We start from the raw sequence: 23340 nt of genomic DNA, 5'->3' as shown, positions 1-23340 counted from the left end.
CCGTAGAAAGCACAAATTATAGATATTTGAAAACCAACATAGAACTTTCAAAACTGGGGTATGTTTCCTTGCACTGGGTAAAAATTGCCCTGCTGTTTTTACTGAGATTTCAAACCTCTCTCTCCTCTCTCCACCTCTCTCCATTCTTCCTTCTCTCTCTTTCTCTCTCAGAATATATACATATATATATATATATATATATATATATATATATATATATATATATATATATATGAACTTATAATAAATAGATGTGGATTGTGCATTCCTCCCTTGTGTCCATTCTATTCTCTCCTACGGAGAGAAAATAGCTCACCTCAGGATTTAAAGCCATCTCTTCTTCACAGAAGCCAGGAGCCTATCTGATGTTTGATGATTCATATATCGCCCTGCATGACAGTGACAGCTAAATTCATTGCAGATGTTATTATGGAGTAAAAAGCAGTACTAATGGGCTTTAGCGCTATTTATTCAGGTAGCCCTGCCTCTCTTGAAGTTATACTCAAGAGTTCTAAATAAAATGAACCAAGGAGGTCATGACCTTGAATGAAATGAATACACATAGCTTACCTCAAGGAAGTTTTACCTCTCAACTAGGACTTTTGAAAATTACGTAAGAACATCAGAAATAAAAAATCTAGTCTATGATGCTTTAAAATTTTTCTGATGTATAATTAGAACAAAAGTCCTGGGCTGATATAGGAAGAACCTCAACATTGACATTACTTCTACTGTCACTCATACACCAGCTTAAAAAGAATCAAATTCATGTGCAAAGAAATAAAGGGCAGGGCTGGTGGAGTGAGTAGGGTCTCCATGCATGTGCACAGGTCCCTTCCAAGGCTGTTTGAGGATCTTTGGCAATGTGTTCACATAGTCCTCCCTGTGTTTGATTATATTTGCAAGCTAAGATACTCTTATTCTTAAAGAGGGTCTCCAAACTATGGAAGCTTCAGGTCCCACAAATCCTGGATCTGTCCCTCTGAGAAAGTTACTGGAGTGGCACTGATGCGGCATGTCCGCGCTCTAAGGACAGAGGCACCGCCCTGGCAGAGTGAGCGAGTCTCCTACAATCAGCTCAGTGACCTCTTGGCCTCAGTTTCTTCACCTCTAAAATGGGATGTTAGGGCAGATAATCTGATTTGCGGTGAGCTCTTTCATATCTTTTGTGAGCTAAGAATAGTGTGAGTAAAGAGAGGGAGAAAGAGAAGTAGATCTTTAAAATGACTTTCTGGAACGAAATTGAGTTATTTGTAATGAGTTGGATAGACCTAGAGTCTGTCATACAGAGTGAAGTAAGTCAGAAAGAGAAAAACAAATACCGTATGCTAATGCACATATATGGAATCTTAAAAAACAGTACTGATGAACCTAGTGGCAGGGCAGGAATAAAGACGCAGACGTAGAGAAAGGACTTGAGGACCCGGGGTAGGGGGGGGGAGGGGGGAAGGGGAAGCTGGGATGAAGTGAGAGAGTAGCGTTGACATATATACACTACCAAATGTAAAACGGATGGCTAGTGGGAAGCTGCTGCATAGCACAGGGAGATCAGCTCGATGCTTTATGACGACCTAGAGGGGTGGGATAGGGAGGGTGGGAGAGAGGCTCAAGAGGGAGGGGATATGGGGATATATGTATATGTGTAGCTGATTCATTTTGTTGTACAGCAGAAACTAACACAACATTGTAAAGCAATTATACTCCAATAAAGATACTAAGAAAATAAAAAATAAACATAAAAAATAAAGAGGCTTTCTATCTTCACTCCCTTTCTACCTCAATCCACAAGGTTAACATCAACAGTTAGGGTGATAACATACATTTTATAATATTTTTTTATAGTACATTGTATAAATAGTACCAATTGCTAGAACTAAATAATAATTATTTTGATACACAATTCTGTAAAACCCTTAAGAGAATAATATATGCACATTTTTTCTACTTTATACAAAAACTGTTTAATATGACAGATGCCACAGGAGTAGAGTGGACTTGAAAATGTCAGCTTTGTTAATGACAAACTTTGAAACAATTCCATTGACAGTAGGGTGATGTGAGTCAACTCAGAAAGGACAGAAAGTGGATCTTCTGGATCCACTTTAAAGTATTTCAGTTATCTAAACACCAGTAGCACCATGTTTTCTGAGATGCTCTGAATAGTTATGTCATAAAGAGAGCTGGATCAAATGTATGTAAAAAAGAGAAACCATTAGCAAGTTCACCACATAGGGTCAAAGATAAAATTGCATGTCCACAGAATTAGTTTTTACAAGAAGTTTCACAAGTAATTTTAACTAAACCTCTGAGGAAAAGAGCTCTCATGCTGTTAAATATTTTAGTGCATAGAAAGTATAGGAGAATACACAGAATATTTTTATGAATCTAATGAAACTTGTTACAAAAAACTAAAATAGCACAATAAAACAGATCCATATACCAATCTCACTTATGAATATCTAGGCCAAAAATTCTAAATAAAATGTCAGAAAATAGAATACACTTGAAAAGGATGATATATAAGAAAAGATTCATAACAGGAATTCAAGAATAATGTTATATTAGTAAATCTAGTAAAATAGTTTATCATATTACTATATCAACAGAGAAAGATATCATGTACATAGATTCTAAAAAAACTTTAATAAAATTTAACTTTCATTATTGAGTTAAAAAAAAAAAAAGCCTTAATAAAATACGAATATAATGGCTTCTATGGTCACTTCCTTAGAAGTTTACAAACCAAAACCCAATGTCAGGCTGAATGGCAAAATCCTAGGCAAAGCCCAATGGAGGTAACTGTGTTCACTATTCCTATTTTTATTAAAACTTTTCTGGGGGGAATTCCCTGGTGATCCAGTAGTGAGGACTCTGCACTTCCACTGCAGGGGGCATGGGTTCGATCCCTGGTGGGGGAACTAAGATCCCGCAAGCCTCGGCCTGGCCAAAAAAAAAAAAAAACTTGTTCTGGAAATATCAGTCAATACAATTCAAAAAGAGAAAAAAAAATAGTAGTATAAACAAATTAGAAAAGAGGAGAGAAAATTATCATTATCTATACCTGATATGATAGAATACTTAGAAAGCAAAGAGAAGCAACTAAAAACTATGACATGCAATAAAACATTAAATGCATTGATTATTACAAATTTAATAAAGCTTTAGACATAATTTTTATGCATAATAAAAATAATCAGTATAAAAATTTAATGGTGAGAAATTATTTTGTTTACAGTAGCACCAAAACTTAATAAATACATATAGGAATAAATTTAACAAATAGACATGATCTAACGAAAAGACAGTAACAGCAGCTGTGAAACTTAAGAAAATTTGAGTAAATAGAACAACACTGTCTGGCTAGCTTATCTTTTTTATGTTATTATAAATACATTAGTTATTTCTAAAATAATACATATGTTTAACAGGTTCCTTATTATTTTACCAGATTTTTATTTTGCATTCTAGAAAAGATGAGTCTCAAGTTTATATACTGCAAAATAAGCTTGTACTCATTACTAGAAAAATCTGGCAAAAACATTTTTTTAATTAAAAATTTTTTATATTAAAAAATATTTTTGAATAATGAAGGGGAATAGATCTACCAAAATTAAAACATATTATAAAGTTAGAGCCATTAAAATAGTCTGCATTGATTAATGAATAGACTAAGAAATTAATAAAACAAAATGGCGACCACAAAACATGTCAGAATTTAATATAATCTAGGAAACATTTCCAATATGTGAAGGAAAAAAGGGGTTATTCAATAAACAGTTCACCGTATGGGGGAAAAAATTGTATTCTCTCTTCATTTCTTGTTCCAAAATCAAGCCACAGGGATCAAAGGGTTGAGCATAATTAAATGATTCACAAAAATAATAGAAAAAAATATAGAATATTTTTTTAAATATGTAATTTTAGAGTAGGATAAAACTTTCTCAAAGCTGTCACAAACCAGAAGCAATAATAGTATAGATTGGGAAAATTAAAAATATTTTAAAGATTAGTTTTCTTAATCTTTATTAAAAATTCATCAAATAACTTTAAAAGACTAACAACTGTGCTCTACTTTTTTTTTCTTTTTTTTTTGGCTGTATTGGGTCTTTTTTGCTGTTCATGGACTTCCTCTCTAGTTGTGGCGAGCAGGGGCTACTCTTCGTTGCGGTGTGCGGGCTTCTCATTGTGGTGGCTTCTCTTGATGTAGAGCACGGGCTCTAGGCACGCAGGCTTCAGCAGTTGCAGCACGTGGACTCAGTAGTTGTGGCACACGGGCTTAGTTGCTCCGTGGCATGTGGGCTCTTCCCAGGCCGGGGATTGAACCCGTGACCCCCTGCATTGGCAGGCAGGTCCTTAACTACTGTGCCACCAGGGAAGTCCCTGTGCTCTACTTCTGTGAGAGGGGACCATCTACATAAATTATATGGAATCCTTCTGAATGGGAGATTTGTCTTTTCATTTTTTTGTCATTTATTTATAGCAGTGTTGACTCATGGACAATTATTCGATACTTTGGGTTATAATCCAAAACTATTTTTTTGTTCAATTTATTTCAGTTTTGGCCACTTGCTTAAATAGATATTTTGCTGCCCAAATTGCTCTTAAGTAGATGAAAAGAGGGGTAACCACATTCATAATTAAGAAAATACAAGATAAAATGACAAATGAGATTTAATTTTTCACCTGTCACATTGGCAAAGATTAAAGTATTAGATACCATTTGAGTTGATATCACAGTTGGGACATAGAAACCTGCATTGTTGCTTGAAGTGAAATTTTAATGATCCCGTTGAAAGACAATTGGTTACTATTTATTAAATTAAAAATTTATACATCCTTTGTCCCAGAAATTTTACTTTTAGAAATTTATCCCATAGACACACTTGCACATATTTTTAAGCATGTACAAGTGTTACCCTGGCTGGCTCACCACGCCAAAATCTGTTACCGAACCCAGGTCTGGCGGCTCACCGCTCGAAAGCCAGTTTTCGAGAGGCAAGTGTTGGTAGCAAAGGAAAGTTTGCTTTATTTCAGAGGCCGGCAACCGTGGTGGGGGGAGCGGGGGAGGGGCAGGGCACACGCCTGTCCAAAGGCCCACTTCCACCCTGACAATCAGGGGGCAAGAGCTTTATAGACAGAGGGAGGGGGCTACGTGCAGAAACAGCACAGTCAGCTCTGACAGTCATCTTGAAATTGGTCATTGGTGGTCTGACCAGCATCATCTCGATTGTTTTAGGTACAGTTAATCTTCAGTTCCAGGGTCGGTTTGTTTCCATTTCTTTGAGGCCAATTCTTGGAATTGTGGCAGCTTATGTCATGGCTACAGTCTGGTCATCATGTAGTTCACTTCTTCCACCTGGTGGGTTTATCAGTATCTATAAGACAGCTCACAGGATAGGACTCAGAAGATTACCTATAGCCCTTAAGGAGGAACTAAATGTCCTTGGCTATGCTTAATGACTAAACTATTATTTGGTCTCCTTTGACTGTTTTCCTTTGTTTCTGCATTTTCTCACTTCTCTGATTAAACTTATTCTTTGGCTAAATTTTTTCCACAGACTAAAGGCAGGCTGAGGACATGGTGTGGAGGGCAAGGACCATAGGGTCTTGCTCCGTTTCACAAGCATATTTGTTGCAACATTTTAACTAAAAACAAACTAACTAAAAAGCCAAACAAGAGCCAACCAAACAAAAATGGAAAACAATCTTTCAATTTAAAAATATAAAGTACATAACTTATAGATTATCCATGTAATGGAATATAATGTGTGATTAAATAAATGAGGTGGATTTATATATATTGACATTAAGTAATTACCAAGGAGAAAAATAAGGTGCAGAACAATGGGTACAGCTTAAATGTAGTAAAAAAGAAAAAAGGATTTTATATACTGTATGTACATACACACACACACACACACACACACACACACACTTATGCATGCAGAAGAAACTGATTGCCTCAAGGCAAGTTACTTGAGAAACTAAAACAGAAGTTCAGGGTTGGGCAGTATAATTTTTGCTGAATTTCATCCTGTTATGTTTGAAAGTTTTGAAATGTTCATGAATTACTTGTTCAATTAAAAAGTCAAGTAACAGATGAATTATCCTTAGTTATTTAGAGCTGTTTTTACTGATCAGCAAGTAATAAGTGAGAGAATTTCTCAAGTTGCCTGCAGACAGCATGAGTTTTGCATTTTTAGCTGCATATGCAGGCTCACTTATTTAGTGTGACTTGGTCAGGTCAGAGTCACAGAAGACTACATAAGTGAGCAAATTATTATTCTTCAAAACAAATGCTAAATATAGATACATGAATTCATATCGTCTGAGAAGGATAATTGCTTGATATTCAAACCCCTAGTTATTTCCTTTACAGTGGCAACCGAACTGGATTGAATTGTGTCCCCCGCAAAAGATATGTTGAATTTCTAACTCTTAGGACCTGTGAATGTGACCTAATTTGGAGATAGGGTCTTTGCAGATGTAATCAAGTTAAGATGAGGTCATTAGAGTAGGTCCTAATGCAATGACTGGTGCCCTTATTAGGAAAGGGAAATTTGGACACCGATACACACAAAAGGAAGATGGCCACGTGAGTATGAAGACAGAACGTGGAGTTATGCTGCCACAAACCAGGGCATGCCGAGGATTGCTGGCAACTACCAGAAGCTGGAAGAGGCAGAGGGGATTCTTCCCTGGAGCCTCCAGAGGGAGCAAAGCCCTGCTGACACCTTGATTTCGGACTTCTAACTTCTAGAACTGTGAGAGAATATATTTCAGTTGATGTAAGCCATCTAGTTTGAACTAATTTGTTATGACAGCCTTTGGAAACTAATACAGCAACCTTTACATTTCTCTCTTTTTTTCCCCCTCTTCTAATATACGTATATAAACTGAAACAGTCATACATATTTCTTCTCAATAATTCCTCCTCTGTTTTCACCCTGATGTGCTCTTGGGTATAATGTTATAAAATGAATCACTCCTGAGCAGATCTTATGTCTTTATAAAAATAGTATTCTAATCGGGATTGTGTTCCTGATCAAGTATCTAATGAAAACAAACAAAAAATTGCCTATATGTGATAAAAACATTTATAAAACAATGGTAAACGTTTTTTTTTATCCTGTTGAAAAATAAAAGTTATTTCAAATATCATAAAAAGGACAGAAATGAAATAAAAACATTAATATACAAAGGATTTTTACAAATCATCAGGTATGTATCTGGCTTATAAAATTACAACAATATTCATAACTTTGACCTATATTAATGTGATAAATTTTTTAAGGAATAACTAACTTTTTTTCTTTTCTTATAATTGAAAGCACTTTTTGAGGATAATCTGGATGATTTCAGATCTCACAATAATCCCATTTGGGGAAGTTGAAACTAGTGCTTTTTCTTAGATAAATTTTCTAGTCATATGTAAATATGAAAATCATTTCATTGACCTTAGTTAGACAGAGATGAAATAATTTTCCAGTGAGGGTATTCCATTAGGAAAAAAGTGACAGGTAGCTCAAATCTCAGTGCTACTATTGACTAGAGCTGTCTGACTTTGGGCAAGTTACTGATAACCTTTTAATCATCATTTTCCTCATCTGTAACTCACTGCTAATAGCTACTCATTTTGTGCACATTAACTAACCTCATGCCTCTATTATATTAAGCACAGAGCTTTGCACATAAGTTGGTCTAACTGAAGCTACTGTTGTGTTGGTCTGTGTGAGATGGGGTCAGATAAGTCCTTCCCATAATGAAAAAGGAGAACTGTCCCCTCGATCTTCACTTGTAATAAACAGTATAAGCAGTCTCAGAGATGAAAGTAATATGTTAGGCAGCCTTTATGTCAAACTCCTTTAAACTTTAATGAATAAGGCAACTATATATGTGACAAAATTTGCATGCTGCTTTCAAAATTTTAGAAGTCCAAGATATTTTGAAAAAATCATGAAATAAATGGCTATTAAAAGGTATTGGGATAATTCAAAAATATTTTCAGTTTAATTGAAAATATCCAATAAACAATACAAAAGATTTTGAAGGCCTTTGCTATATCTAGGTCACCATTCCCAGTGCATGCCCCACAGAACTGTACCTGCACAAGACGCTTATAGACATATGTTCAAAGAGGTTTCCAAGTGTGAGAAACTCCGAGGTAAACAGGTTTCTTTACTGTAGGCTTCCACTGAATCTGTAGGGAAAACAGTATATAGTGATTCAAAAATTCATTTAATTCTGTTTTTCACTATATGTCTTTCAGGAGTTGGTATTCTGTGGAACATACTTTGGGAAGCGTTGGTGTAGCTCATGCCCTAATGTCCACTTCAGTCTGTACGTGGAGACTCAACTTAAATGAAACAGCAAAATGGAAAGAATAAGAAGTGTGGAAAGCTTTCTTCAATAGGGTGAGGTGAAATCCTGAGAATGAGGTAGATCTGTTGGCTTAGAGCAGGGATGAGCAAATACAGTCTGGGGCGGGGGGATGGGGGGCAAACCTGACCTGCTGCCTGTTTTTGTAAATAAAGTTTTATTGGAACACAAACATGGCCATTTATGTATTCACTGTCTATGGCAGATTTGCACATAGACAGATCTGTGTGCAGAGTCCAGTAGTAGCCACAGAGATAGCATGGCCTGCAAAGCCGAAAATCTTTGCTACTGGCTCTTTACAGAAAAGTTTGTAGGCCCTTACTCTAGATATTTTCCCCTAATCTGGGTAAAGAAATATTGTGGATTGACAAATCCTAATTAATCTATAGCCAGGGACTGTAAAAATACTATTTTGATTCCAAATATTCATTGACCCCCAAAACCAAAGACTTGAGGTATGTTTGTCTATGGAGATAAATCAACCAGATAGGAAACTATGAAATTTCCACCCTTCAATTCATTTGCTGTTGGTGGAGGTGGTGGCAGACATGGAAAATTAAGCCTACGAGAGAAAAAAAAATGTTTCTTTTCTCTTGGGCAGGAAAAGGTTTAGTAAAATGGTGCTGATTTTAAATTTTGAAACAGATTAAGTTGAGCAAAAAGTAATGCTATAGCACTTTTTGTGTATATAACTAAATCTGTGCCAAACTAGCTACTATATTGAACCATTATTAAATTATATAAAAATATATATTACTAGATAATATATATGATATATATTATAGAGAGAGAAAGAGAGAGGGGGGCTAGAGAGAGAGAGAGAGGTGAATGATTTCTTCATCTAAGTTTAAATTAAATTGAAATATTTCTACAAAACCGTTCCTGTTGAGAAATACCAATATTATCATCTTTTTGATACCCTTGCAATAGAGAATTCATCTGTCTTCTCAAAGCTATAACTTACTGCTTCATAAAACACAAAAATTCCCTTCTATTCATATTTGAAGAGAAGCCTTTATACACATTCTATCTTTTACATTTAAATTGTTTTACTTGAACCTCACTGTCCTTTCATAGTGTAAACAGATATGCTTTACAAAACCCTCCTTTATTAACAGAGTAAAAATCATTTACATTCTTTTTTGAGAATAAGCACAAAATAATTAAGTTTTAAAGATCTTGTTTCAAGTTACTCCAAAATAGAACACAGTATATACAGATATAAATGGCAATGGGGCATGGGAACGGAGGGGACATGGCTGCAATGTTTAGATTCTTAGGACTGTTCTCTTTAATTGCATCAGCTGCTCAGAAGGCCACTCTAAATGAAACAGTCATGCTCTCTGTGCCTGGGGTAGCACGCAGAATATTATCCTGGGCAGGGGGGTAGGGTGGGCAGGGCAATGGGCTAACAAAATCTTGGAAAATTTGATCCACAAAAACAAGGAAGGTTTGGCATCTTGCATACATTAGGCCTTGTACATAGTGGGTGCACAATAATCATTGGTTGTCTCAGCAGCATTTCAAAACCAACTTTAAAAGAGATATGTTTTATTTTTCACCACGTTTCACATATTAACTGAGAGCTTGATTGGTTCATGATGGAATAGAGAGTTAGCTGCTGCAAATCAACCAGACACTGCTCATTGGAGATTTGCATTAGTGATTAAATCATTCTTTTCCTATGCAGAAGCAGATGCTAAATAACATTTCAGTGCTTCCAGTACATTCCTGAAACATAGGGAACTTGAAAGGGGTCTGGAGCAGAAGGGTCTCTGGGTCTTCTTAAAAGAAAGAAACCAAAAAAGAAAGAAAAACAGGAAGGGAGAAGGGAGGGAGGGAGGGTGAGAGAGATGAGAAAGGAAGAGAGAAGGAAGGAAAGAAATAAAGAAAGAAGAAAGAAAGAAAGAAAGAAAGAAAGAAAGGGAGGAAGGGAGGGAGGGAGGAAGGGAGGAAGGAAGGAAGGAAGGAAGGGAGAAAGAGACCAAATCCTCTATGCTTCTTGGATTTGTCAATAATTGTATGTCAAACATACTTTGAAAGATTAGACTATGGAGGCCATTTTTTATGGACCCACAAGAACACAATTCAATGAGCTATTGAGTCACTGCTCCATCCGAAGACTCTAGAAATTTCCCTCTGCCTCTCTCCCCAAATAAGAACCTCCCGCGTCAACTCCAGGCGCAGATTTCATTTCACTGCTGTTTCACACACGCAGCTCACAAATCCCACATGCATGTGTAGGGAGGAACTAAAAGGAAAGACAGGGCGAAGTATTTTACGACTCTCCTGTGGACGCAGCCTGACGAGAACGCACCCCAGCCCACGGGAAACACATGCTGGCCAGCTGCTCTGGGCTCTCGCACCCAGGGCAGGCGTTAACACACATCGCAGGAACTCTGCGTGGACGCTCAGCAGCTGTAAACATGTGGAAAGGGCACAGAAGCCGAGAAGGGTTCAGGCCCTCACCCTCCTGCACACAAAGCAAATTTGGGTAACAAGGAACCCAAAAAAACTCCCCAAAGGTGTGCTCTTCTTACCTCATCGCAGTTCCCCACCCCGGCTTGGAAAAGCCTCGTTTCCTCTAGTTTTGAGCTACAGCTTCTAAGCAACTCAGCACATCTTAAATTTTGTTTCCATACTTCCTTGGCTGGTTTAGGATTCCAGATGTGGAGAAATCAGGTGGGAGCCAGGGAGGGAGGAGGAGGAAATCTCTTTTCCGCGCAGCACAGGAATACTGTTTTGGGGGTGTGGCCGGGGCTAAAGGGGGCGCCACGCACTGCTTCGGGACATGTTTTTTCTTGCTTCTCTATCGCCTTGTCCACCCTGCACTTCCATTCTCTCCTGCGAGTTGCCGTGAGAACAGGGACCGAGGAGCTCTAGTGCAAAAGCCAATATTATTGGAAGGAGGGGAGGAGACAAGAGAAGAGCGTTGAGCTCCTTAAGCATATGAATTTTTCCACTGTGATGCATTTATTAGAGTATTTTTGAGAAAGGATCCATACCTCTTTTTATGTGAACTTATCTCTGCAGATGTAAAAAAGGATTAGTTAGAAATTGGTAGCTCAGCAGGAACAGCCTGACTACTTAGAGTAATTCTATCAATCTGTGCCGATTTCTGTACCTCCACTGCCATTTTGTCTTTGTATTTCCCCACTTCTCTGCAACTTGTTTTCGAAGCATGCTGTTTCCCTGGGCCGTGGTCTGAATATCTAATTTGAGCTGAGGCTTCAGGTCCTGCCCTGCTCTCGCCTGGTCCCTCAGGATCTAGAACCCTTAACCATTGGCCAGTGGCCAAAACCCAACTTTCACACTGAAAGAAGTTTAGGCAAGCAGGAGGGCCATCCACCTGATAGATTTTGAGTGTTTGTACCTGTACTCACAGCAGCACCTGTAATTGAGATAAGTCATATTTGGCCTGACCGGTTGTCCCTTTCCTAAGCATTCTTACAGCTGGATCAGCTCCCCTTAGCCTTTCTTCCGTTCCACTTGCTGTTCTGTCTCCAAACTCAGCCTTTTGGATGCCCAGATCTGTGCCTGCTGTTAATATTCAAAATGAAGTTCCTCACCCAAATAACTCTGTTGTACTAGTGGACCCAATTTTTTTTTTCCCTAAAAATCTTTTCTTTATGTCAGGAAAAAAAACAAAGCTCCAAGAGGTGTTTGAAAAACAAGCATTGGGATGAAAATACTATTTCATAAAGATTTCACAAAGATTTACAGACCCCCGAAGAGTTTATCCATGAAAACATGGACCCTGTAAATTGTATTTAGCAAATCAATTTTGGGAATGGCTACATCTGTTTCTGGAAAAAAGTGAGAAACAGATGTGGAAACAAGAGTGAAACTGAGACAGGAAGCTTGTCAAATGGGAAAACTGAGCAAGCTGTCTGAATCCAGAAATCAGAGCAGTAAAAGGGTTTTGAATCCAAAGGAGCTGTTGGTAAAATCATGTAGTCACCTGAGGGTTGCATCTGGTCCAAAGAGATAAGAATGTTGTCGATGGACACGATTTTAGCAGATGCTAAACAGATCTCATTAAAGTCTTTTAGGTTCATCATGAATGAGTAATAAAAGAGAAAATTTAATTTGGGGCCCTAAAGACAGATGTTTTACATAAGGAAATATGTAATATTAGCACAGCATCCAAATGCTCATCTTCCTGGTTGTCATTGCCCAAAGAAAATTTGAAGATAGCCTCTCCTCCATGGAAAGATGAGGAGTATGGTGTCATGTGTCTTCCAGGGATATTTCTGCATGATTCCAGAACTTTGTCAAAGGATTGTGGAAGGAACTTTCTGAAGCTGACGTGTAAGAAAACACACAGGAAGGAAGCAATTCTGTGCATAAATGAGCCACATGTGTCTCCACTGAGTCACATGAAATCTCAGGCGTCTACCCAAGTTCAGTTTCCCCAAGGACCCACACTGAAGCTTTTCCTGTGTTTTTCTCAGAGATTCATGGAAAACTGTCAGAATTAGTGATTATGTAAAAGTTTCTCCAGAGTCTGAAACCATGGAAGAGGCTTCCATGTTCCAGGAAAAGAGAAAAAAGAGAGCAGAAACGATGCACATCACTTTATTTCTATTTTAATTCTATTCCCACAAATGGACGTGGGCACTGTTAGAGCTATTTTCCTTTGCAGATTTCTCTAGCAAACCCTCATTTCTGCATACTGAGAAAAAGTGTGCCAGATTCACTTTTGCATAGAAATGTGTAACATGTCCTAAAATAAATAAAACATTACAGCCTTAAACAATGAAGGGGAGCAAAATGTGCTCACAGAAATGTAGCTGGCAGATTGAGCATCTGAGAACTCACTTTATGATTTAAATTTTGCCACTGGAGCAAGAAGGCACCCTGCCCTTGGGAGGTAGGAGATGTCACTCCAGGAAATCCCGGGAATGTAGACATACTTTAGGCTGATTTTTGTCCCTAGACTCAAGGACATTTCTTTCAAAGAAATTAGAGAAAAACAGTTAATGAAATGTGAAATACAAGCAATATGCAGGAACAATAAAATCAAAAGAAATTATTCTGACTTCAAAAAGTAAGATATAACAAAATATTTCTTCAAATCATAACAAAGGGAGTAATTCATTAAGAGGAAATGATAAATTTTGAAAAGAAGAATTAAAGAAGTCCTTGGATTGTTTGATAATTCCATTAGTGATGAGGAGCGAACCATATGAATAGATTTTAAAAAGCTTCAAATTTTAGATATGATGAAAAGACATCAGCAAAGGCAACATGAAAATCAATAAGCACAAAAACAAGGACATTGGTGACAAACTAGTTAATGAATATATCAATTCAAAGAGTGTTTAAGATTAATCATTTCACAAGAAAATTTGAAGTGCTGTGATATCTTTCAACTTGCCCATGAGTGAAACTGAATAGAGTTTTTCCCAAATTCAGCAACATCTGAAAAACTTACACGGCATTACCGATCTAGAGTCATGAAGCTGAAACTTTTCTAAGCTGTCGATAAAAAAAAAAGTCAACCATGTTAAAGGAAAAATTGAATTATCTATTTATTATTTTCTTTAGGAAATAAGATGGAGTTGTTCCCTGGTGCTTTCTTTTATCATGTCCACGAGTCCTGTCCATCCGGCCTCAGAAAAAGAAAGAGCATCTAGACATAGTCAGACACACGCCAGCAAAGACCAAGACAGCAGTCTGCATCAATTATGGAATAACATCTCAGCCTGCAGTCTCTGCCTTTGGGTTTGTTTTCCCAGGTACAATGACTCTGCATCTCCATGGCTAAAAAGACTGGCTAAAGTGATGCCTCCTGGAAAGAAGGAAAGATCTAACCTAGGACAAATTCTATGTCAACCACAGAATGGAAATGTTCCTTCTCCTGCTTTAAGTCTCTAACTTCACTCCACCTCAAGCAATAAGAAAAAAACCAAACCAAAACAAACAACTCCTAGCAGCTTTAAAATAGTAGTTTGTCCCTGGTTCACATTCTATTCACAACTGGTTCACAACTATTTTAATGAATATCAACATAAGTAAACATTGCAGCTTGGGCTCAGGGGTTTGTTGGCGAACCCTCTTCAGGTTTCATGTTCACTGTGCTCTTGGCTAAATTCTGCCTGGGTCTGTGTGACTCCACGGAAGGCTTATTTCTATCGTAGTCAGATGTTTTGCACTCACCCAATAACTGGCAAATATCTGAGTCAACAGGAGCAAAGCAGGACTTACAGGAGAGAGCTGTCCAAAAACAAAACCCCATTGAGTCACCTCAGCTAGGTCTGTGGCTCATTTTACAGAGCATTTGCCCTTGGGAAAAATTCATCATGTACAGAGATTTTGCAGTCCCTTGGCTTTACTTCGCTTTCTGTATTGAAGGAAGTGCAAGATGGCTAAGGTCTGTTGGGGAATGTTAGGTTCATCTTCGACATTTGTGTAAACCCTGAAATTTTATTTTACATGAACTGAAAAATAAACACTTCAAAAATTTTTCACTTTTGATTTCTAATAGGATAAGTATCGATGAATACACCTACACAAACAAAAAGTTATTTGCCTTCCTCAATAATTCATTAAAATGTAAAGGATCTTGGGAGTTCCCTGGTGGTCTAGTGGTTAGGATTCTGGGCTTTCACTGCTGTGGCCCGGGTTCAATCCCTGGTCAGGGACCTGAGATCCTGCAAGCCGCGCAGCGTGGGCCAAAAAAAGAAAAAAAAAAGTAAAGGGTCTTGAGTGCAAAATGTTTAACAGTAGCTGATCTAAGTTGTAAATCAAACAAAGTACATCCTCTAGTTAATTAAATAATCCTTGGTTGGGCCTTTTCAACAAAGCTCCAGTATGATGCTGAAAAATCATTGTGATCCTTTTGTCTTTCCCAGTTTTACATAATTATTCATACCAGTAGTAAATCCAGAATTTGAATGCAGGCAATCTGGCTTTGGAGTCCATGCTTCTTAGCCACTAAATCATTTTATTTGTAGAGAAACATGTAAATGTCAAGAATAAAAGCATCAAACTGAAATATAAATTGCTGCTTTCCTGGAAAACATAGAGCAAACATAAAGGTAAGATTAAAAACAAAAAAAAGGAAATGTTCTCACCTATGAGTCCAACCTTACCATGATCCAGTGGGTCACTTGGGACTGCTTAATTTTTTAAATCCCTGGAATTTTTCTAATCTTATTAAGCAAAGCCACGAATAGAACTCTAACTGGTGATCCAACCCCAAAGAAAGAAAGTACTTCTGTTAACAATCAAGTTTTCTTTTTGATGGTGCAATAGAGTTATCAGAAACGTTAAAAGAGAGTGGAGGGCCCTGGTAAAAAGCATTTTTCCACCCAGGGGCTTGCTTTGGTAGCAGTGAAGCATAGATGCTTAAATGGAGAGGTTGTATTCATTTGAAGGAGTGAGAAAGCTTTTGACCTATATTGTGAGGCTGTCCTGTGCTACTGCAATGGGATGGGGACAGACTGGTGTTGAGACTAATCCTTCTTGACCTCTTTAGTGTTAAGCTTACAACCTAAAACAGGAGAATCAATTGCACTTAACATGTGTTAACATCTGAACATACAGGTCACTAAATTGCTTGTCTTTTAAATGGAATTAACATATAGATAATCATTGGTCATGAAATGGTCTCCTCTTTCACAAAGACAAGGCATTTGACACTGAAACCTCTCCTCTGATTAGTGAATTCCACGCCCCCGCTTTCTCCCAGGAGGTAGTCAAAGAAGAAAAGACTTCCTGAAATCTGTACATTCTCAAGGTTTTTGAGCTTTGCTAAGCAGCAAAAAAGATCCAGGATGTTATCAACTTAGTCATCAAAATAAAAACAACAAATTAAAAGTACTGAATGGGCTGGAATAGGCATTGAAATCAAAGGAACACATTAGAAGACCAAGTAATAGAAACAAATGCATTCAAGTATTTAAAGTATGATAATAGTGGCATTTTAAATCAGTAGGAAAAGGATGTATGGTTGAATAAGGAGTGTTAGGGTTGTTAGTTAATACTTTCTTGGAAAAAAATAAGTTATATCTTTACCTCACAACAAATAACAACATAAATGGGTTGGGGGTTAAATTTATAAATAATATTTAAGTGAATATTTATATTCTTAGGATTGAGGGGCTCTCATAAGCATGAATTCTAAAATATAACCGTAAAGCAAGTGCTTGATGTAATTGACTTTATGAAAGAAAGAAAGAAAGAAAGAAAGAAAGAAAGAAAGAAAGAAAGAAAGAAACGGGAAGGAAAAGGAAGGCAGGAAGGAAAGAAAGGGAGAGAAGGGAACAAAAAAAGAAAACATAAAGAAATTTTAAACCAAACTGAGAAAAATACTGGTACATTTTGTGTCCTAGCACAATTATAACAAAGTGTTACTCTTATTAACAAAGGCTATGAAGAGATTATTCCCAAAAGAAATGAAAATGACCAGTGGATATATTTTCAACCTCATGAGCAAAGAAATGCAAATTAAAATGACAATAAGGTAACAATTTTTTTCCTTTAGATTGGCAAATATTTATTTTAATTTTAAGCACATAATCCTAAATTTTGGAGAGAATATAAAGAAAATTCCACACTCTTTTACTGCTGGGAGGCATATAAAATTGCACAGCCATTCTTCAGGGAAATTTATCAATATGTATATAGAGCCTTTAAAAAGAACCTACCCTTTAATTGAACAAATCCACTTCCAGGATTTCAGCCTATGAAAATTCATTAATATGCTTACAAACAGTTTGAAGGAAAATCTGTATCTTAAGTATCTTTCAGTAGGGGAATTGGTTAAATGAATTATACTACAAAAGCATAACGGAAGACTTTATCACATATAAAAATTAAAATAAAGTTGTCTATTTTTATAATGAATTGACATTCAAAATATACTTTTATGTGGCAAAAGAAGTTCAAAATGGTACATATGTTATGGTTATAATTTTGGGAAAAACATATAAGTCAAAAAAGCAATACTCCAAAGTGTTAATAGTGGTTTTTTTAAAAGTAAATTTTAGTGGTTATTTTCTTTTGACCTATCAAATCATTTTATATTTTTTCTTCAATGACTATGAACTACTTATCATATTTTAAAACATTTTAAAGGCTGACAAAGTACAGCTCCAATAGTAATTTCTAAAAATAAACTTTGTTTTAAAGAAGTTTTAGATTCGCAGAAAAAATTGTAAAGATAATCTGTACAGAGGGTTTCCATATACCTCACACCCTGTTCCCCCTATTGCTACCACCTTGCATTGGTACATTTGTCACAATTAATGAACCAACATTGCCACAATATCATTAACTAAAGTCCATACTTTATTCAGATTTCCTTAGTTTTTACCCAGTGTCCTTCTTCTGTTCCAATATCCCATCCAATATGCCACATTGCATTAGTTTTCATGTTTCTGTAAGCTCCTCTTGGCTGTGACAATTGCTCAGACTTTCCTTGTTTTTAATGACCTTGACAATTTTGAGGAGTGCTGGTCAAGAATTTCCTAGAATGTCTCTTAGCACAGAGGTAAAGTGTTATTCTTATCCTATCATGTTAATGGTATGTACTACCAACATAACATTACTGTCAGCACTCACCTTGACCACCTAAGATAGTATTTGTTAGGTTTCTCCACTGTCAAGTTATCCTCTTTATTTCCCTTCCTGTCCTCTTTGCAAGGAAGTCACTAAGCACAACCCACACTTGAGTGGGGACTTGTGCTCTACTTCTGTGGGAGTAGAATATCTACATAAATGATATGGAATTCTTCTGAATGGAAGATTTGTCTTTTCATTTTTTTTTGTCATTTATTTATATCAGTATTCACTCATAGACATTTATTCTATACTTTGGGTTATAATCCAAAACTATTTTTTTTGCTCAATTTATTCCAATTTTGGCAGTTGAGAGGTTCTTCGGTTGGCCATTTGTCTCCTTGAAATATTACCACCACATGGATTGTTCTAGACTCCTCCACTTATTTACTATCACCTCTCACTGCAACAGTGAGACACTCTCCACCACTCCTGCCATTCACTATCCAATTTCTATGAGAAACAACTTTATCAACTACAACACTTATATACTCTTCCTTTTACCTTTATTCTAACAGACTCTACCCATTTCCAGAGTTACTTAGGTCAGTATCTTTTTCTTCCTCCTCCTTCAGTGACCCTAATTCATATCTTTGTAATACAGTTAGATTCATATTTTACAATCTGCATTCCACCCTGTGGTCTTTCAGCCTCCTAAATGATTTTTTATTTGCATACATTAAGACTCACTTGATGTACTATGAAATCTATGAGTTTTGATAAATGCAATAAATGATCTGTTAACCATCTTTATACTTTTGACTTTTCCAGGACTATTCAGATTATCTGTTTCCCCTTGTATGAGTTTTGACCAAGGAATTGATCGCTTCATCTAAGTTATTTGATGTATTTAAAGCTATTGTTATGAATTTCCCACTATGCATTGCTTTTGCTTTACTCCACAACTTTTGATAACCTCTATCTTCATTTTTACTTAATTAAAAACATTAAAAAATTTATCTTGAGATTTATTTTTTGATCCATCTGCTATTTAAAAGTGTGTTTTTAAACTTCCAAACATTTTGGAGTTTTCCAGCTATCTTTCTGTTATTGATTTCTATTTTAGTTTCATTTTTATGATTTCTATTCTTTTAAATTTGCTAAGGTATATTTTATGGACCAGAATGTGGTCCTGGTAAATGTTTCAGGTGAACTTGAGAAAAATATTCATTATGCCTCTGTTGGATGGATATTCCATAAATGTTAATTACATCAAATTGGTTGATAGTGCTGTTCAGGTCAACTATGTTATTATTGATTTTCTGCCTGCTTGACATATCAATTACTGACAGAGGGATGTTTAAGGCTCTAACTATAATGGTGGATTTGTCTATTTCTCCATTCAGTTCTATAAGTTTCTGCTTCATGTATCTTGATGTTCTCTAGTTAGATTTATACACATTTAGAGTTACTATGTCTTTTTGGACATTATAACTAGGTAACGTTTTCCTTATTGTTATGTAATGTCCCTTCTTATCCCTGAAAATGTTCCTTGTTCTGAAGTCAGCTTTGTCTAGAATTAGCATAGCTACTTCAGATTTCTTTTAATTACTGTTAGTATGGTATATATTTATCCATTCCTATCTGAGTCATATCCATTCCTTTCTTTGTCTTTAGTTCCCTTCAATTTGAATATTATATGCTTAGGTATGGATTTTATCCTGCTTAATGCTGAGTTTCTTGGATCTTTGGATCTGTGGTTTGATGTATGTCATTAATTTTGGAAAATTCTTATCCTTTAATATTTCGAATATTTCTTTTGCTCCATTCTTTCTTCTTCTGGTGTTCCAATTATGCACATTTTACAACTTTTGAAATTTTTTAGAGTTCCTGAATGTTCCAATTATTAAGTTCTTTTTTCTTTTTGTATTTTAGTTTGGAAAGTTTCTATTGACCTATCTTAAAACTCGTTGATTCTTTTATCAACCAAGTCTACTGATAAACCCATCAGATGCATTTTCCATTTCTGTTGCAGTCTTTTTGATTTCTAGCAATATCTTTTTGTCCTTTCTAAGAGTTTCCATCTCTCTGCTTATATTCCCTATCTGTTCTTACATGTTGTCTACTTTTTCCATTAGAGCCCTTAACATATTAGTCAGAATTATTTTAAATTTTCTGTCCAATAATTCCAACCTCTGTGTTATAAGTCTGGTTGTAATGGTTGCTTTGTCTGTTCAGAATGTGTTTTTTTTTAAATTTTTGTCATACTTTTTCATTATTTGTTGACAGCCAAACATGTTGCTCCAAGTAGTAGAAAATGATTAAATAGGTCTTTAATGTGAGGTATTATGTTAATCTGGCTAGGAATTGGACTATGTTTAATGTTTGCTATAGCAAACATGTAAGTGGCAGAGACTTCAAATTCCTCCAAGACCCTTGCATTGGTTTCCCCCATTGACTCTGGCCTTCTCTAAGTATTTCCCTTCAGAGAGATTATGTGTCTTACTGCTTTTCAACTGTCACCCACTGTAATTATACTGGAGCCTTGTTGATGTGGTGGCAAGGTCTGGGAGAGGGGAATGTTCTGTAAGCTTCCAATTAAATCTCAGTCTTTTAGTGAACCTGTGTCTCTGGACTCTGATCTTCACAAGAGTTTTCAGTTGCATACCCTGCCCCCACACATTCACTTCCTTACTTCCCCGGCTCCAATATTCCCAATATATTTCCTTAAAGAAATAGATTTCATGACTATGTTCCATTGACTATTTCTTGACTATATTCCATTCCCCCACACCTTTGCTGAGACAAGAAGTCTAGAGGCGGATGGGATGAGAGGAAAGGCCTTTCTAGGTGGGATAAGGCTCTGGAAAAATCTTTTCCCTTGAGAACAGGCCTTCGTTATGGAGAAGTGTAGGGTTAAGCCTCTTGCTCAGCTTGCTTGGGAGCCCATTCTCTCTCCTTTGCTGAAAAAAAATCAAATCAATATAATGGTTCTCACTTCAGAGTTGGAGTAAGGATTGGGTAGGAGGGAAAAGGAAGTAGAGGGTATTCCTGGCATTTGCCCACTCCACAAGGGCTGTGTTGCCAGGTCTCCATATTCAGACACTAATGAGTCTCTGCAATTGAATCGTTTTGGCTGTCTTTACCCTTTCCTTTGTGTCTGTCCATAAAGACAGTTGGAAAGCTTGCCAACCACCACCACCACCACTCCAAAAATGGCATTTCTTTTGTACCCATCATCTGCGGTCTTCCATGCCACAATCTCTGGAAAAAACTCAAAAATAAATATTATTTTTAGGCACATAAGAACTTACCTTAAAAAAAGCCATTTATTAATTCTCTTGGTTTTATTTAGTCCAATAGGATGGGAGGTTTTCGTTATTTTTTCTTTTTGTTTGTTTCTTTTCTCTTCTTTCTCTTCCTTCGTCTTCCTCTAATACCAGGATGATTCAGATAATTGGGAAGTCAGGTCTTTATTAGAGATTAAATTTATACCATTATTTCACTTTTCTCTTTCTGTGAAACTTTCAAAACATTGAGTTAATTAAGATCAAATTTGTGCGATAATCAAGAGGAAGAATATAATTCTATCATGATATTTCCCATAATGGGATTGCCTAAAATGTGAATGGATATTTAAAATAAACACGTCTATTTCTCTTCCTTCACTTTGCTCTGTTGTTACATTATAACATCTTTTTAAAAATGTGCAATTCCTGACATTTTCAAGGGATCACCTCACCTTCAGGTGTTGCTTTGGGGCCTTCATTCCACTCATACTATTATGAATATCCTGTGTGGTGAACATTGCATATTTTCCACATTTTTGTTACCACTTTTAACAAAAGTGTCCATAATAAGGAAATGTGGATGTTCTCTTGCAATTTCTGTGTGTGTGTTTGTGTGTATGACAGAGAAGGAAATTAGAGGTTAGACATCCCTGCCTTGAATACTTACTGTAATGAAGTTACAACTGTGTATGTTTGGCACACATCGGTAGTATTCATGCTGAATAAGGGGCTATACAAATTATAGTTTTGTATAAATAAATAGTTTCATATATGTTGGTAATTCATGCACTGTCAAGTGACCCAAGGGACACTGATGCTTTCCAAGTTTTTTTTTCTTCCTTTGCTCAAAGGGACATGATTAGATGCTTTCGTTGATATGAGAGGAGAATGAAAAAATGCCCCTCCTTACACGCATCCCACAACTTGACAGACTGTAAAGTTGACCTTCAAAGTGTGCCTGCTTCATGTGTCTTAGCAGACCAGCACACCAACTGCTAGTTCTTCTCCCCATGGAAAGACTGGGAAATGTTACCCAGATGAAAGCAGATTCTATTAAATGTGGGCTTTAGCTAATTCCACCAGACAGCATTATGGTGCTGTAGTGAGGGGCAATATTGTTCATGGTTCTGGGGAACCATTGACTGAAACTGCCCTCGCTAACCAGGCAGGATAATAACCGCTTGCAGTTATCTCACAACAAGAGGTCCTGATAAGGAACATGGAACGGACAAGCTACCGCCAGCTGGAAGAATTCAGGAAGGGCCAAAAGGGGGAAGGAGACGCCAGCCCATAATATGTCCTGCCAACTTCCCAGAAACCTCTGTGCTGGAATCCATCTTGGCTGAGAGATTTGTGCATCACCAGGAAGGACGCTGAGTCAGACCAAATATGGTACAAGCAAGATGATTGGCCAGAGACAACCCAGGAACTAACCCCATTACCATAAACCGGAGACTGCAAGCCACGTGGCAGAGCAGTTCTCCTGGTTTCCCTTACCCGACTGGTCTCTGCCTGGGTGTCCCTTCCCAATAAAGTCTTTTGCTTTGTCAGCACGTGTGTCTCCTTGGACAATTCATTTCTGAGTGTTAGACAAGAGCCCACTCTCAGGTCCTGGAAGGAGTCCCCCCATCCTGCAACAGTTTCTTGTGGTATTTCTCCTCCAGGACCCATCAAATTGGACATCTCTGGGAGATGCAGACTCAGAAGGTGATTAGCTGAATGGCTGTTGATTCAGAAAGAGAAGCAAATCTTTTATATAATATCAATGTCTTCCTCTTATAAACCCACTGAGTATTTGGTAACAAATTTGTATACATAATGACAATTCATGGTTTCTTTGTCAGAGGTTCCAGTTTGAGTTCAGGCTGGTTTGGGGACAGATCTGGGCATGTCTGATTAACTGCTAGTGTGGCCCAAACAGATGCTGTAAGCCAAGGGGCTGGAGGATCTTCCTAGAGAGTAAGAGTATACTGAGGGGAAGGAGTTAGCACTAAGGCACCGAGTCAGCTGTAAAGTCAGTTTTGTGATTCTGAGTATAGAATGGCGGCCCCCATGTAAATCTACACGTAGCCTAATGCAGTGGTTGCATATATCGATCCTAGGAATAAACTCTGATACATGGGAAAACAAAATAATGCAAAATTCAGGGAGCTGTTTCACCAAA

General features: G+C 37.0%; 1 long non-coding RNA gene across 1 annotated transcript; it reads right to left on the bottom strand.

Moving 5' to 3' along the window:
• Positions 1 to 4822: 4822 nt before the first annotated feature.
• On the bottom strand, positions 4823 to 15345 carry LOC132368488 (uncharacterized). Its single transcript, XR_009504101.1, has 3 exons — positions 15257 to 15345; positions 8105 to 8200; positions 4823 to 5356 (listed from the first exon to the last, which is right to left on the bottom strand). It is a non-coding gene; the product is annotated as an uncharacterized LOC132368488 (long non-coding RNA).
• Positions 15346 to 23340: the final 7995 nt, after the last annotated feature.

The sequence above is a fragment of the Balaenoptera ricei genome, chromosome 7, assembly GCF_028023285.1.
Source record: "Balaenoptera ricei isolate mBalRic1 chromosome 7, mBalRic1.hap2, whole genome shotgun sequence".
NCBI lineage: Eukaryota > Metazoa > Chordata > Mammalia > Artiodactyla > Balaenopteridae > Balaenoptera > Balaenoptera ricei.
Note: the sequence above shows the minus strand (reverse complement) of the source record. Positions and strands in the feature narration are given on the sequence as shown.